This window comes from Lactuca serriola, chromosome 5 (assembly GCF_051521515.1).
Source record: "Lactuca serriola cultivar US96UC23 chromosome 5, Lser_US96UC23_V15, whole genome shotgun sequence".
Taxonomy (NCBI): Eukaryota; Viridiplantae; Streptophyta; class Magnoliopsida; order Asterales; family Asteraceae; genus Lactuca; species Lactuca serriola.
The window spans coordinates 224,693,790-224,708,207 of NC_136412.1; positions in this window are offsets into that span (position 1 = coordinate 224,693,790).

A 14,418-nucleotide genomic window follows, 5' to 3' on the forward strand; every position below is an offset into this window, starting at 1 on the left:
AGAGGAGTGACATTTGTGACTCTAAGCTTTCTAAAGTCATTACAAAGAGGATTTGAGATTGTTATTGCTACATAACAATCAAGGTAATATCTTAAACACATTATTATGTTAATATTGATTATCTGATGAGATTAAAACAACCTTTAATCTATGAAGATCGATTAGATCTTGAACAAGTATGTAAATATAAAACTGTAAGAATGCAATAATAAGAACAAGACAAGATTGAATCAAACGAGTCGAATGATTAAACAAAATCCTCAGAAGAGCTCGATTAAGAACATCAACTGTAGAGGATTGGTAGGTTACAAGAACGATTAAAGAAACCTGTTATGCTCTAGATGAATCGCTATTTCGTTAATCTCTAAATCGTTAACCTAATATGCATGCAAGCGTAAACTTATATACAAAACATAAAAGGCTCTCGGTTGGACAGGCCCAAACCGGAATACAAAATAACTTATACTATCGAGCCCAAAAGACGCAATCTTCAACATAATCTTCAGCCCAACAATCTCCCCCTTTGCGTCAATTTGGAGCGAGACCTTCACTTGTTGCTTGGGCCAGCAGCTGAAGCAGGTACCTTCTTCTTCACGGTGCTAAACAGACATTTGGTGATGGAGAGAATGGTCTATCTAAACCGGATGTACCAATTGATCATATCGTTGAAGTACTTGATGTCATCAGCCGAGTTCTCTTTACACCGTTTGATAATTGATAACACATGCTCCAAATAAGCTGTGGTGTAAAGGTGTTTGTCAGCTAAAGCGAAGAGACATTTCTGTCCTTCCGCTCTAGTGAACATAACCGAGTTGCGTCTCGGGTCGATCCTGCCCATTTGCATTTGGTTGAGATCACTGGCCGATCCCACAGGAGCAATCTTCGGTTTCTTCTTGAAGACTGTGGCGACCTCCTGATCCATTAGGGCAACCTCCATGATGTAGCAGGCTAACATCCTTTTGACATGGTCTATAATGGGACCATATTCGACTTCATTAGTCAAAAGGATATTATACAGGACAATCCAATCATGAGGATTTAGATTCGGTAGATCTGCCAGGGAGATAATATGAGCAGTTCTTGCAGATCCCCGAATGAGCTTGAACCGAACGTTTATAAAACGACCTTGGGTGTAAGGTTTCAGCACCCGAACGTTTACAATCTTCTGGGCGCTCCAAGTGAGGTACTGAGGACGAGCAGCCGCCAGATAGAAGTCAATGAGCTCCCTGTCAAGCTCAGCGTTCGGGTGAGGGACTTCAAATATGTTAGAGAAGGCGTGGAAGATGAACGCCTTTCGAGTCAGCGGCATATCGAACTGCGAATCGACAGTGTTGTTGCAGTCGAACGAGATAACCGGCTCAAGCCATAATATGCTAGGAGTTTCTATGGCCTCTTTAATCATACGCTCCCTGGTCCAGGCAGGGAAGAGAGTCTTTCGGCTCTCAAGGAGATCGTGGGCTTCCTTTTGCTTGCGTTCGGCTTCTTCAGCCTCTCGCGCCACACGACAGGCATCATCGTCAGCATTGCGACTGTTCTTCCGTTTTAACATGTCGGCAATGGTCTCCTTGTCTTCATCTTCATCTTCTTCCTCAGCTAAGTGTTTGCCTTTGTTCTTCACACCCGAACCCGAAGCATGATCAGTTGGAGGTGGTTCGGTTGTGTGAGTAGCTTTGGAGGAAGGAGGTGGTTTCGATCCAGTCTTCTCATCTCCCCCTTGTTTCGGAATGGACACGAAACTCGGTAGACCTTCGATTTTCTTGAGAAGGTCCATGGCCGGAGAGAGCTTTTCAGCGAGGGTACGCCTCACCGAATGGTTAAGAATGGGATAGTGTGCTTCCAGGATGTTGGATAATGCTGCGTGGACATCCGAAACACGCGTTTTGATCACCTCCCTTTCGGATCGAAGAGCTTCCAGTTGTTGTTGGGAGTTGGAAAGTTGCGTGCTCTTGACCTTGAGGGCGGTTGTTTTGCTCGCCAGAACGTCCATCAAAGAATTCTCAGTTGCAAGATCCTCTTGTAGCTTAGCGAGGCGAGCATCGATGGAGGCACGAAGTGCCGAGTTGTCGTCGCTTAGATTTTGGCGAAGAGTAGCGAACGAAGTCAACTCCGTTGAGACGAACTTGGCCAATTGCTGAACAATTGGTTCCAAAGTTGTCTTGGTGGCGTCGGCGCTTTTCTGCAAGGACTTCAGCAGGACGGAAGCGTCGGAGAATAGTTTATTGACTTTTTCGGTCGCAGCCTCACAGGCTCTGGTGGAGGCATCAATCGCAGCAGTTGCTGAGGCCACCGAATCATGTTGAGCCCTGGAGAAGGCGTCAACAATTTTCTGAAGGGCAGCTTCAGAAAGAGAGGACTGCTGGTTGGAAGAGGAGGCGAGAAGTAGGTCAACCTTCTCGTTAAGCTCTTTGAGATGCTTCTTCGTCACTGGAGCATCATCCTCCTCGTCACTCTGAACTTGAAATGGACTGTAGTAGACCGAATCAAAGTTCATGTTTTCACCACCAAGGTAAGGGTTTTCGCCATCAGAGGCATTTTCAGGGGATGGAGGGGGTGGTGAAGTTGGGGGTGTTGTGGGTTTGGTAGGTTCAGGTTGAGTGGGTGTTGGGTTAAATTTGGGTGGTGGTTGAGTATGGGTAGTTTCGGTTGTATGGGTTTCGGTTTGTGGTGGTTCGGTTACAGGAGGGGTTTCGGTTACTGGTGGTGTTTCGGTTGCGGTGGTGAAAATGGGTGGAGGTATAGGGAAAGATGTTGGGGGAATTGTGGGGTTTATGGTTGGATTGGAAGTAGGAATGGTTGGTGGAGGTGAAGTAACTGGGGAATTATGAAGTTCCATCTCTGGGGTAGGGGACCGAGGTGGTGTGTTGCCTCGTTGAGGAGATTCGTCTCCTTGAGAGCCGTCAGAGCCCGAACTCTCACCCTCAGAGTCACTGGAAGAAGAGGGAATTACAAGCTTTCGCTTCTGTTGAGTCTTCCTCCTCTTCGGCTGTGGGGATTGTGCAGCCTTCGGTTGTTTCCTCTTTTTGGGAGAAGGTCCCTTTGGAGCTTTGGACGCTTGCTTCCCTTTTTCTGCCTTTTTGCCCCTGCCCACCGGTTTGTCTGCATCGTGAATCAACCTGAGCATATCCGGTGTGAGTTCCCTAGGACCAGTTGGCCTAAACTCCTTGATCGTCCGAATTAGTCTGCTGTCAGATGGCACGTCGCCATACATTGACTCCGGGATGGAGCCAATGAATGAAAATTTCGATGCATCTGAGACGATGATCTTCTTGGTATGGAACGTACCAACAGAAGACATCGATGCACCGTCAACAGTGGGAACATCAAATTTATCCATGGCCCATCTTGTAATCAAGATCCAGAACCGGGCCAACGACACCTTAGAGTGTCGGGATGATGAAGAGAGGCTCTGGATGAGCTGTTGCCATAGGACAAACCCATAGTCCAGGTTAACCCCGTTGTAGACCCCGTACATTATTGACAGGAAGAGACGACTTGCACCGTCGGATCCTGAGCTCCTTTCCGACAAGCCCTTGAAAAGGACTGTAAATAGGCCATTCCACTGTGGCGGCAGGCAAGACTTCTTAAACTTAGCAACAGAGGTGAGAACCTCTGTGTATCCCATGTTGTAAAACATGTTATACAGATGACCCACCGGAATCGTCTCCGGATGAACTCTTGAAGGGTCAACGGCAAACCCCAGCATGGTGCAGAAGCGTTGGCGAGAGACTGAGGTCTTGTGTTCTGCAAGCTCGAAAAACACCCGGTCGACGGCCTTGTCGTAGTAGGCAGTCGCGTAAACCTGCGATAGGGCCACCATTGGCACAGATTCAATTCTTGAGAGAGCCGGAGCAAGTTGGGAGTACTTCAAACATTCTATGACCGGCGACATATAGGAGTCGTACGCCAGTGGGTTAAGATCAATAACCAGACATTGTTGTGGGTGGATGGGGAGGATCTGGGAAGTAGCATGAACGGAAGAGGATTCAGCCATTTTTGCAGGTATGAAGAAGATGATGAACAGGAAACTGTTTGGTAGTATTTGCTCTTTGGAAATTTTGGAGGCAGTAAAGACGTAAAAGGTGGTGTAGACGACTTTTTATAGTGGGTGATAGGAGAGAGAAAAATCATTTCAAATCTCTTATGGAAATACGAAACGGGTTCTTGAGTGACAGATGGATGACAGTTGAGGCGTGCGATGATCACGTATGAGAGAGAGTGTCAGGTTCCTAGGATCACGCCGCCCAACAAGCGTCGTTTCAGAGTGAAAAACCGTTTCCATTTCCACACGCGCCTTTAATGCCAGAGTGATGAAGCTTGGATTTCGCACACGCGTCCACAAGTGTCAGTAAAAGCACGGCCGTTTCAAATTCACACGCGCCCACTTTTTACTGTCGTTTGAATTTCAATCCTTTTAACTCCCGCCGAGTCAGCAACCTTTCGTCTTATCCTTGTAAACGGCATATTTTGAATTAATTAACCACGTGGATTGTTTTTGACCACAACTTCATAATTAACCACCAAGTAATAATACAGCCTGTAAAAGTTAGTAACGGAATTTTGGAAAACCAAAGATTTTCGTGCAAAGAGTGTAAAAAGAAAAAGAAATAAAGCAACTCTTTTAAGGATATTCTGTGATGTCAATAATGACACGAAACTAATGATCCCGGGCACGAATCTCTTCCTTCAAGGTCAAGAGAGACCTTAAAGTGTTAGTGTGGATTCCCGTTGAATTACGATCAAACATTTATTAAGAAATGCTGAAAGGCTTCTTTTAATTAGGCTAAATAAGGGTGGCTTTCGCTTTGAGTCATCAATTCTAGTCTTGAAATAAGAAAGAAAGTGAACAAAGTACTTGTGAGACCGGTGTAGCCTGTTGAACAAGTAGGTAGGAATTTATTTTAAATTGGCTTGGACAAATATAAAATCTCAGATAAAAAAATTAAAACCTGGATCCCAAGGGAAGAAATGTTATGGTGTTTAACAATTTCATAGGAATCACACAAAATAAAATTTGAGATTTCATTAGGGTACATTCGTCAATCCTTTGGTGAAAACTTGAGCAATATAATTGTTCACCGTCAATTGATTAGGTGTTGAATTTTGGGTTTCACTCAGCTCGTAGTGACACGAAACTAAGATCACAAACACAGATGTTGTGTAACCATAAACCTCAGTGGTAATTTCTGAGAGTCTCAAGGGTTACGTTGATGAAACGAATGTAGTGGAGAAGAGTTATGGAGATGGTGTAAGAAGAGATAGTACCTCTGCTGCGAAAATAAGGACCAAGCAGGAAACTCTTAACTCATGTGAGAAAAGAGTGAGGTAGCTCACGATTAGAATAAATGTGTTAGCCTTATTGGGAAGACAAGGTTTGTGTATACCAGGTCATGAAGGCTATTATTCAAAATCTTATGAGGCTTGGGACACATACAGCAGCATGCTTCTAGGGACACTTAAGTAATTCATCAAATTTATCCCCATAAACGAACGAACACACAAGAAATTAAAAATAAAACATATTTTTGGAGTTTTAGAGATTCTTAAAAAAAATAAAAGTAAAATAAAAAAATAAAAAAATAAGTAAGAAGAAAAGAAAAAGAATAAGACTTAATAAAAAACTTTGGAAAGAATATGAAAAACCGAACCCGAACGTTCGGTTGGTTTCGGTTGGAAAAAGTTGAAAAACCGAACCCGAGCGTTCGGTTGGTTTTGGTTCTAGAAAATTTTGAAAAACCGAACCCGAACCTTCGGTTGGTTTCGGTTCAACAAAAGTTTGAAAAACCGAACCCGAACCTTCGGTAGGTTTCGGTTTTGAAAAATTTTGAGAAACCAAGGAATTTAGACATGCAAGTGAAAAATATTTTTAACACAAAGAAAAACAAAATTGTACAAGAAATATACAACAGAGAAAAACTACCTTTGAAGTAATGAGCGAGTCAGATGGTTGAACCGAACCCGAACGTTCGGTTGGTTTCGCTTCTTACGTTTGAGGTTGAGAGGTAGTGTGAGGTACTGACTCTGATTCCATCATACCTAGCCCTTGCAATATTTTATTAAATGATGCTTCAGGAAGAGCTTTGGTAAAGACGTCAGCCAGTTGATCAGTGGTTCTTATGAAGTGAACTTCGACGTTTCCATCTTCCACGTGATCTTTGATGAAGTGATACCTCAGTGCTATGTGTTTGGTTTTAGAGTGTTGCACTGGGTTATGACAGATCCTAATTGCACTTTCAGAGTCACAATATAGTGGGATCTTCTTCATATTGAGTCCATAGTCTCGAAGTTGACTCTGGATCCAAATCACTTGTGATGTGCAGGATGCAGCGGCAATGTATTCCGCTTCAGCAGTAGACAACGACACACACGTTTGTTTCTTGGATTGCCAGCTGACCAACTTCCCGTCAAGGAATTGACAGCCACCAGTTGTGCTTTTACGGTCGAGTCCACATCCTCCAAGGTCAGCATCAGAATAGGCTTGAACGAAGAAGCCTGAGTTGGATGGATACCATAGACCTAAGGAAGTGGTTCGCTTGAGATAGCGTAAGATGTTCTTTACTGCAAGCATGTGAGGTTCGCGTGGGTTTGCCTGAAATCGAGCACAATAACACACAGAAAACATGATATCATGTCTGCTAGAAGTTAGATACATCAGTGAGCCTATCATTTGACGATAGAGCGTGATATCGACAACCGGTTTGTCTAGAGATGGGGTAAGCTTGGTGCCGAATGCCATTGGGACTTTGACTTTTGAGTCTCCCATCATGCCAAACTTTGCTAGGAGAGTCTTCGTGTAAGCTTCCTGATTAATAAAGATGCCTTCGGGTCCCTGTCTTATGTTTAAACCAAGGAAAAAATTAATAGGACCCATTGAGCTCATTTCAAACTTAGTCTCCATCAGCTTTCTGAATTCAGCTGTTAAGTTGGGATTCGTGGAGCCAAAGATGATGTCATCGACATAAATTTGAACTATCATAAGGTGGTTACCTTCCTTTTTGCGAAAGAAGGTTGGGTCAACCAAACCTTGTTTAAATTTAGACATCTTTAAAAATTTTGTAAGCGTTTCATACCAGGCTCTCGGAGCTTGTTTGAGGCCGTACACAGCTTTATCCAGAATATAGCAATGATTTGGATACTTTTCGTTCACGAACCCAGGAGGTTGCTCCACATACACAGTTTCTTCGAGTTCTCCATTGAGAAATGCACACTTGACGTCCATTTGGGAAACCTCAAAGTTTTTGTGAGCAGCATAAGCCAGAAATATTCTAACATATTCTAGCCTAGCTACTGGAGCGAAAGTCTCTTCATAGTCTATCCCTTCCTCCTGACAATATCCCTTTACCACCAAACGAGCTTTGTTCCTTATAACATTACCTTCCTTGTCCATTTTGTTCCTAAAAACCCATTTGAGACCAACGACCGAAGCATCTGGAGGAGTTGGAATGAGGCGCCAGACTTTGTTCCTTTCAAACTCATTTAGTTCGTCTTGCATTGCTTGAACCCAATCAGAGTGATCGAGGGCAGTGTTGACTGTCTTCGGTTCAACTTTTGATAAGAATGAGTTAAACATACAAAACTCAACCTTTGAAAATAAGGATGTCTGTTTTGCCTTCAGTTGTGATCGGGTCAGAACCTTTTCAGATACATCACCAACTACTTGAGAGATAGGATGATCTCTGGTCCATTTGGTAAGAGGAGGGTAATTCGGATCAAAGGTTGGGTCTAGTTCAGCATTGATCATTTCTTCTGGCTCAGATAGGCTATTGTAATCAAGTGTCATATCATCATGCTCCCCCTCAATTGATGAGCTTTGAGAAACATGAGGTTCAGGTGTTTCTTGTGGTGCTGAGCTTCCAGGCGTTGAAGCACCTTCGGTTGGAGAGGTATCTTCGGTTGGAGAAGTACCTTCGGTTGGTGAAGGACCTTCGGTTGAAGTTGTAGAACTTGGCTCCCCCTGGACTTGTGAGCTTGGCTCCCCCTCGACATGAGAGTTTCGCTCCCCCTCGACATGAGAGCTTGGCTCCCCTTCGACTGAAGCGTTGTTGGATGGAGAGTCATTAGTGGTCAATCCTCCTTCATGCATTCTTCTTGCAGCATCTTCGACAATCCGCTTCATATGATCAACTTTGTTGCCAGCTGCACCTGCTTCTGAGAGAGAGGCTTTTTCCGGTTCGTCAAAGAGTTCCAGAAATTTCTCGTATAAATTGGCGATCGAGACTGTGACTTGGCCAGATTGAGGAAAGATTTCCCCAGTGGTGTCTTCTTTGGCCTGTAGCTTCTTAACATAGCTATCGTCAAAGGTCACATAGTATGTCTCTTCAATCCTTCTCGAACGCTTGTTTAGGACTCTGTACGCCTTGGATGTGAGCGAGTAACCCAGAAAAATTCCCTCGTTGGCTTTGACATCAAACTTGTTGCGGTGTTCTTTAGAGTTAAAGATGAAACACCTTGAGCCGAACACATGGAAAAATTTCACATTGGGCTTTCTGTTGTTTATTATCTCATATGGTGTGAGCGTGAATCGCTTGTTGAGATAGGACCTGTTCTGTGTAAAACAAGCAGCAGAAATAGCATCAGCCCAAAAATAAAGAGGTAAGGAAGCGAAACTTAGCATAGTTCGGGCAGCTTCACATAAAGATCGGTTTCGTCTTTCGACTATTCCGTTCTGTTGTGGTGTGTAGGGAGCTGAGAAATTGTGACTGATTCCCTTTTCTGCAAGAAACTCTTCAAACTCCCTGTTCTTGAATTCAAGACCATTGTCGCTCCTGATGTTGCGAACAACCTTCTTGAGCTGTACTTCAATTTGCTTGATAAACACTTTCAGCTTTTGATTCGCTTCAGATTTTAGCTTTAGAAAGAATACCCATGTAAATCGTGAAAAGTCATCAACAATAACAAGAATATACTTGCTACCACCGATGCTTTCGATAGATGAAGGACCACACAAATCGATATGAAGTAATTCGAGTGGTTCAACAACTTTTGTGTTGATTACAGATGGGTGACTTTGACGACTCTGCTTCCCCATTTCGCATGCAGCACACAAATGATCTCTGTCGTACTTGAGCAATGGAAGACTCCTAACATGACCTCCAGTGACAAGTCGGTTGATGTCTTTAAAATTGAGATGAGAGAGTCTTCGGTGCCACAACCAGCTTTCGTCGGATTGAGCTTTTGATAACAGGCATATGGTTGGGTTTCCTTTGATGGGTTTCATGTTTAGAGGAAACATTTCACCTTTTCGCTCTGACTTGAGAATCACTTTCTTTGTCTTTTTCTCTATGATTTCAGAACCTTCATCATCGAATGAGACTTTGAGACCTGTACCTCCAACAAGCTGAGATACACTGATGAGGTTGTGTTGGAGTCCTTCCACATAAGCCACCTTCCTTATAGTAAATTTCCCATTTGTTATCATCCCGTATCCCTTTATGGTGCCGAAAGAATTATTTCCAAACTTGACGTTGCCACCATTTGCAAGAGATCTGTATTCCCTGAGCTCCTCTTTCCTCCCTGTCATGTGACGTGAGCAGCCACTATCGATGTACCATTCTTCGTCGAACTGCTCGTCACTTATAACCTGCAAAAATTAGACAGATTTAGGAACCCAAAGTTTCTTGGGTCCACGTGAGCTTTTCATGGGAACGGGAACAGTAAGAGAGATGTCAACTAGATATGTTCGTTTTATGAGAGTTGTTTCATCTTTCTTTTTAATGGTAAAAACTTTTATCTTATTAGGATTGGGTGTGTTCGGTTTGGACTCTGGTTTGGATTCATTGACCTTCTGCTTTCCCTTTTGTTCAGCTGACGAATGAGATTTTTGAGAACAAGCGGAATTAGCTTTAGAGCAAGATGGAGATGAATCGGTGGAAGTAGAAGAATTAGAAGAACGAGAAGAATTAGAATTAGAGGGTTTGAATTGAGAGGACTTTCTTGCTGGAGACTCAAGGTGACCCTTTTGCTTTTGATCATTGGAGGGACTGACCTTAGAGTCTTGTTCTCTTTTGACTTCAGAACCGAACCTTTGCGTTCGGTTGGAGCTGTTCTTGGAACCGAACCTTTGGTTTCGGTTGAAGTCTTTTTCAGAACCGAACCTTTGCATTCGGTTGGTATTTTCTCGTGAACCGAACCTTGGCTTTCGGTTGTTGTGACTTTCAGGCTTTCCTACAGGATTGTTTTCATACTTCAGATTCTTGTCTTGGTGTGAGAAGTATGCATTCTGGGATTGCCAGAATTGTTTCCTTTCAGAAAGGTTCTTCCTGTATCTTTGGTTCCTTTCTCTCTTCCTATTCCTCATCTGCTTAGGTTGATGATGAACATTCGCTTTCGTTTTCGGTGTCTCCTTGGCTGGTTCCTTTTGAACTGCAGGAGTTTTACTTTGAGCCGAGGGAGCAGAGGGAATGTCTGTAGAAGTTCCACTTTGAGCTGAGGGAGTAGAGGTAGCGTCTTGTTTTGCCGAACGATCATCCTCCTGAGGAATATCTTTCGTACCAGTGGTGCTTGGCTCATCGAAATTGTCCGGCTTATTCAAGGGTTCAGGTATGTATCTTCCTTTACTCATCCGGGAGGTTCTTTCAGATAAGCCAACGGTTTCGTTTGCATTATCTATTGGAGCTTCCCAGAAGTACTCATCGCAACCATCAGCATTGTCTTCGTTTACAATAGCTGTGAGTTCAGCTGTTTGATGTTCGGTTACTCCAGTCACCTTGTATACTTGATTCGGAGTGGTCCTGACCTTTTGATACACAACTGCTTTCTCAACTAATATCGGGGACTTTTGTTGGGACAATCGAGCGAACTCCACTGAATTTTCAGAAATAAGATTCTTGTGGTTTTCAGGTTCGCTTTTAATAAATTCTGAGCAGTCAACCGTGTCCTCTACAGAAATTTCACTCATGTTTTCGTCCTCGTTAAGCTCAGATGCATTTTCAACATCAATTTTGTTTTCTGAGCTTACGTTGGCGTTTAAAGAGTCAAATTTTTGCATGGTTTCGGTTCTCAGTTTAAGTCTGTCATTTTCATCCAAAAGATTTTTAAGCATGTCCTTGTGGTCCTTGGATTTAATGAAGGACTCAATTTTGTCCAGTCCATACATGTAGGTCGGATTGACATCATCAGAAGATATCACACTCTCACAATTGTAGGCTTCGGCATCGATTTCATCCTCCTTAAACTCTAGGAAGGGCAAAATCATACGATGGATCTTTTGGCCTATTTCACAATCTAAGTGAAGCTGAGTAATATTAAAATATAAACGTTTAGCAATTAAACAAAAAACATTCCGCTGTTTTAACAATTTTAAATTGTCTCTTTGCAAATAAATGTTTTCGTCTTTAACTTTAACTAATTCCGACTCCTTTAACTCGATCCACATTCTCCGCTCCTCACTCTTCGACGCCACCCTGCTTAATTGATCAGTTAGGTTAGAATTGGTGACTCGAGTTTGAGTTAAGCTACTATCTAGATGAGAAATTCTTGTATTAACGTTTTTTAGTTCTTTCTCATATGAGGATGGTGGTACTTTGGATGAAATAAAAACAGATTGTACCTTCTTTATCAGTTCATCGAGCTCATTGAACTGCTGGCTGAGTGGTTTGGCCGTAAAGCACATGTCCTCCTGTACCTTCGGTCCATCGCTTCCTCCATCGGTGTTGTATCCCCTCATTTGAGATACGTCAGTCACCATGAAGCATCTTCCTCCACTGCATTCCTCCTTAGCCACATAAGCCTTTCCATGGGTAGGCTTCCTCACTTCATCGTCTTCTGAGTCGGTAGACCGAACTTCCGTGCTACCGAACTCGTCATCATTAACCGAACCCTGCACAATAAGAGCATTAATAGAGGGGTTAGCGGTAGACTTCTTCTTTCTCAGCTCATCCAATCTTTTCTGCAACACAGCTTCCTCATCATTTCCATCATCCTTTTCAGCCATCTTCTTAAGGACACAGTCCTTAGCATAGTGGTTTTTCCCACCACAGTAGAAACAGCTTACTCCGGAATCGCCATCCACTTTCGGTTCCTTCTTGGGCTCCTCAGCCTTCGGTTCATTGTTCACCTTTTCAGAGCTGTAACTCCCCTGCCAGTTTCGGTTTTTGTTGCTGGGGAATCTCTTCTTTATGAACCTCTTGGGATTGGACACCATCATGGCATAATCCTCAGACGTGAGGTCATATTCCTCCAAGTTGAGGTCCTCATCCTCCATTATAGTTTTACTTTTAGATAGGAGGGCCGACGAACCAAGACTAGAAACGACATTCTTCTCTTGCAGCACAATCTTCTCTTGGGACTTGAGAATGCCCACCAGTTTCGCCAAAGAGTATGATTTAAACTGCTCATGGGCTTTGACTGTGGAAACCACTGCTCTCCATTCAGACCTCAGTCCATTCAAGAAAGTAACCTTCTGTTCGATAAGCTTCCTTTCAATATCGTGTTTGATCATCTTGCTGAGAAGATGATTGAAGCGATCGAACGTCTGGGTCACCGTTTCTTCGGCCCCTTGCCTGAATTCTCCAAACTCAGATAAAAGCAAAGTTTGAATAGAATGTTCAAGATCCTCGTCTGTAGAATACAGTTCACGAAGTCTATCCCAAACTTCCTTTGCCGTCGTGCATGAGCTGACCAACCTGAATGTGTCAGACTGAAGGGCGAATCTGATCAACCTTAACGCCTTAATATTGCACTGGAATTTGTCCTTTTCATCTTGTGCAATATCCTTCACATCCTTTAGCAGATCATTGTACTCTTTTTGTGTCTTAATAATCCTGGACGTTGCAGAATGAGAAAACGGTCCATTGATGATGGCTTCCCATATGAGGTACCCATTATCCTCCGATCCAATCACGTAGTCTTCAAAGTGATGCGCCCATACTTCATAGTCATGGGTGTATAAGATTGGAATCTTTGTCGTCGAACCGATGCTGTTGGAAATATTAATAGGGTTTGATTGCGTCGCGTCCATTATGATCGTAAAAACCTGTTCAAAGATCAGACTTGTAATAAAGCAGATTAGGGCAAAACAATAAATATCAAGATACGTCAATAAAGAGATGACGACTCAATAAATATTGATAATTGCGGAAAAACCCTAATGGAAATCTTTTTCACAGAAAAGATGTGTATCGATTACACAGCCTCCTGCTCTGATACCAATTGATGAGATTAAAACAACCTTTAATCTATGAAGATCGATTAGATCTTGAACAAGTATGTAAATATAAAACTGTAAGAATGCAATAATAAGAACAAGACAAGATTGAATCAAACGAGTCGAATGATTAAACAAAATCCTCAGAAGAGCTCGATTAAGAACATCAACTGTAGAGGATTGGTAGGTTACAAGAACGATTAAAGAAACCTGTTATGCTCTAGATGAATCGCTATTTCGTTAATCTCTAAATCGTTAACCTAATATGCATGCAAGCGTAAACTTATATACAAAACATAAAAGGATCTCGGTTGGACAGGCCCAAACCGGAATACAAAATAACTTATACTATCGAGCCCAAAAGACGCAATCTTCAAAATAATCTTCAGCCCAACATTATCATATGCTAGATCTAGGGTTTAAAGTCTTGGATGAATTGCATGTACAATAGAGAAACCTAGATCCAAGCATTAGGGTTTGTATGAGCACATAGGATGTTCTTATGGCTAAAACTCATCAATGACGTGGCAGCACTATTCATGCAAAATTTCTCGAAAAATGTGCCAAATCTTGTAAAATCCACAACTTTTTCATACGAGCTCTGTTTTTGACGTTCTTTATATGCACGCGTAGGTAAAATTATGCTCTACAACTTTCGTTTAGACTTCGTCGGCTAAATTTGAATTTATTTTTAATATTATTATTTTTAACAGATCGGGATAAGAAAATCCGTTAAAAATTCATAACTACTTCATCCGACATCTGTTTTCATCAGACTTTTTACCGTTGTACTACTAATGACGAGACCTTCAATTCTTGTTTAGGTTGTGTCGGCTAAAAATCACTCGATCTAAATTTCGAGTTTTTAGCTGTCTACTACTAAGCTGAAACTTCGAAAAATCATAACTTCCTCATACGAAGTCAGATTTTGGCGTTCTTTTTATCGAAATTCTCGGTTTAAAGAATACTATGACTCCCATTTTAATTACTAAGGCTAAAAAGTAGTTTATCGAAAATTCACTTTTTACGTCATTTGGCGCCGTGCCGGTTTTGTCGCGGATCTTCGATTGGTCATAACTTCTTCGTTATAACTCGGATTTCGATGAGGTTTTCGCCTAAATGTTTCTAACGAGATTATCTACAACTTTCAATAATAAAATTTTACTTATTCCAAGATTTATATTTTCATTAAATTTCACTATTCGACATTTGATTGGAATCTCATAAGACTTCCAATACTTTCTGAGTGATTCTAAGCATAGTTTTACTTCAATTCT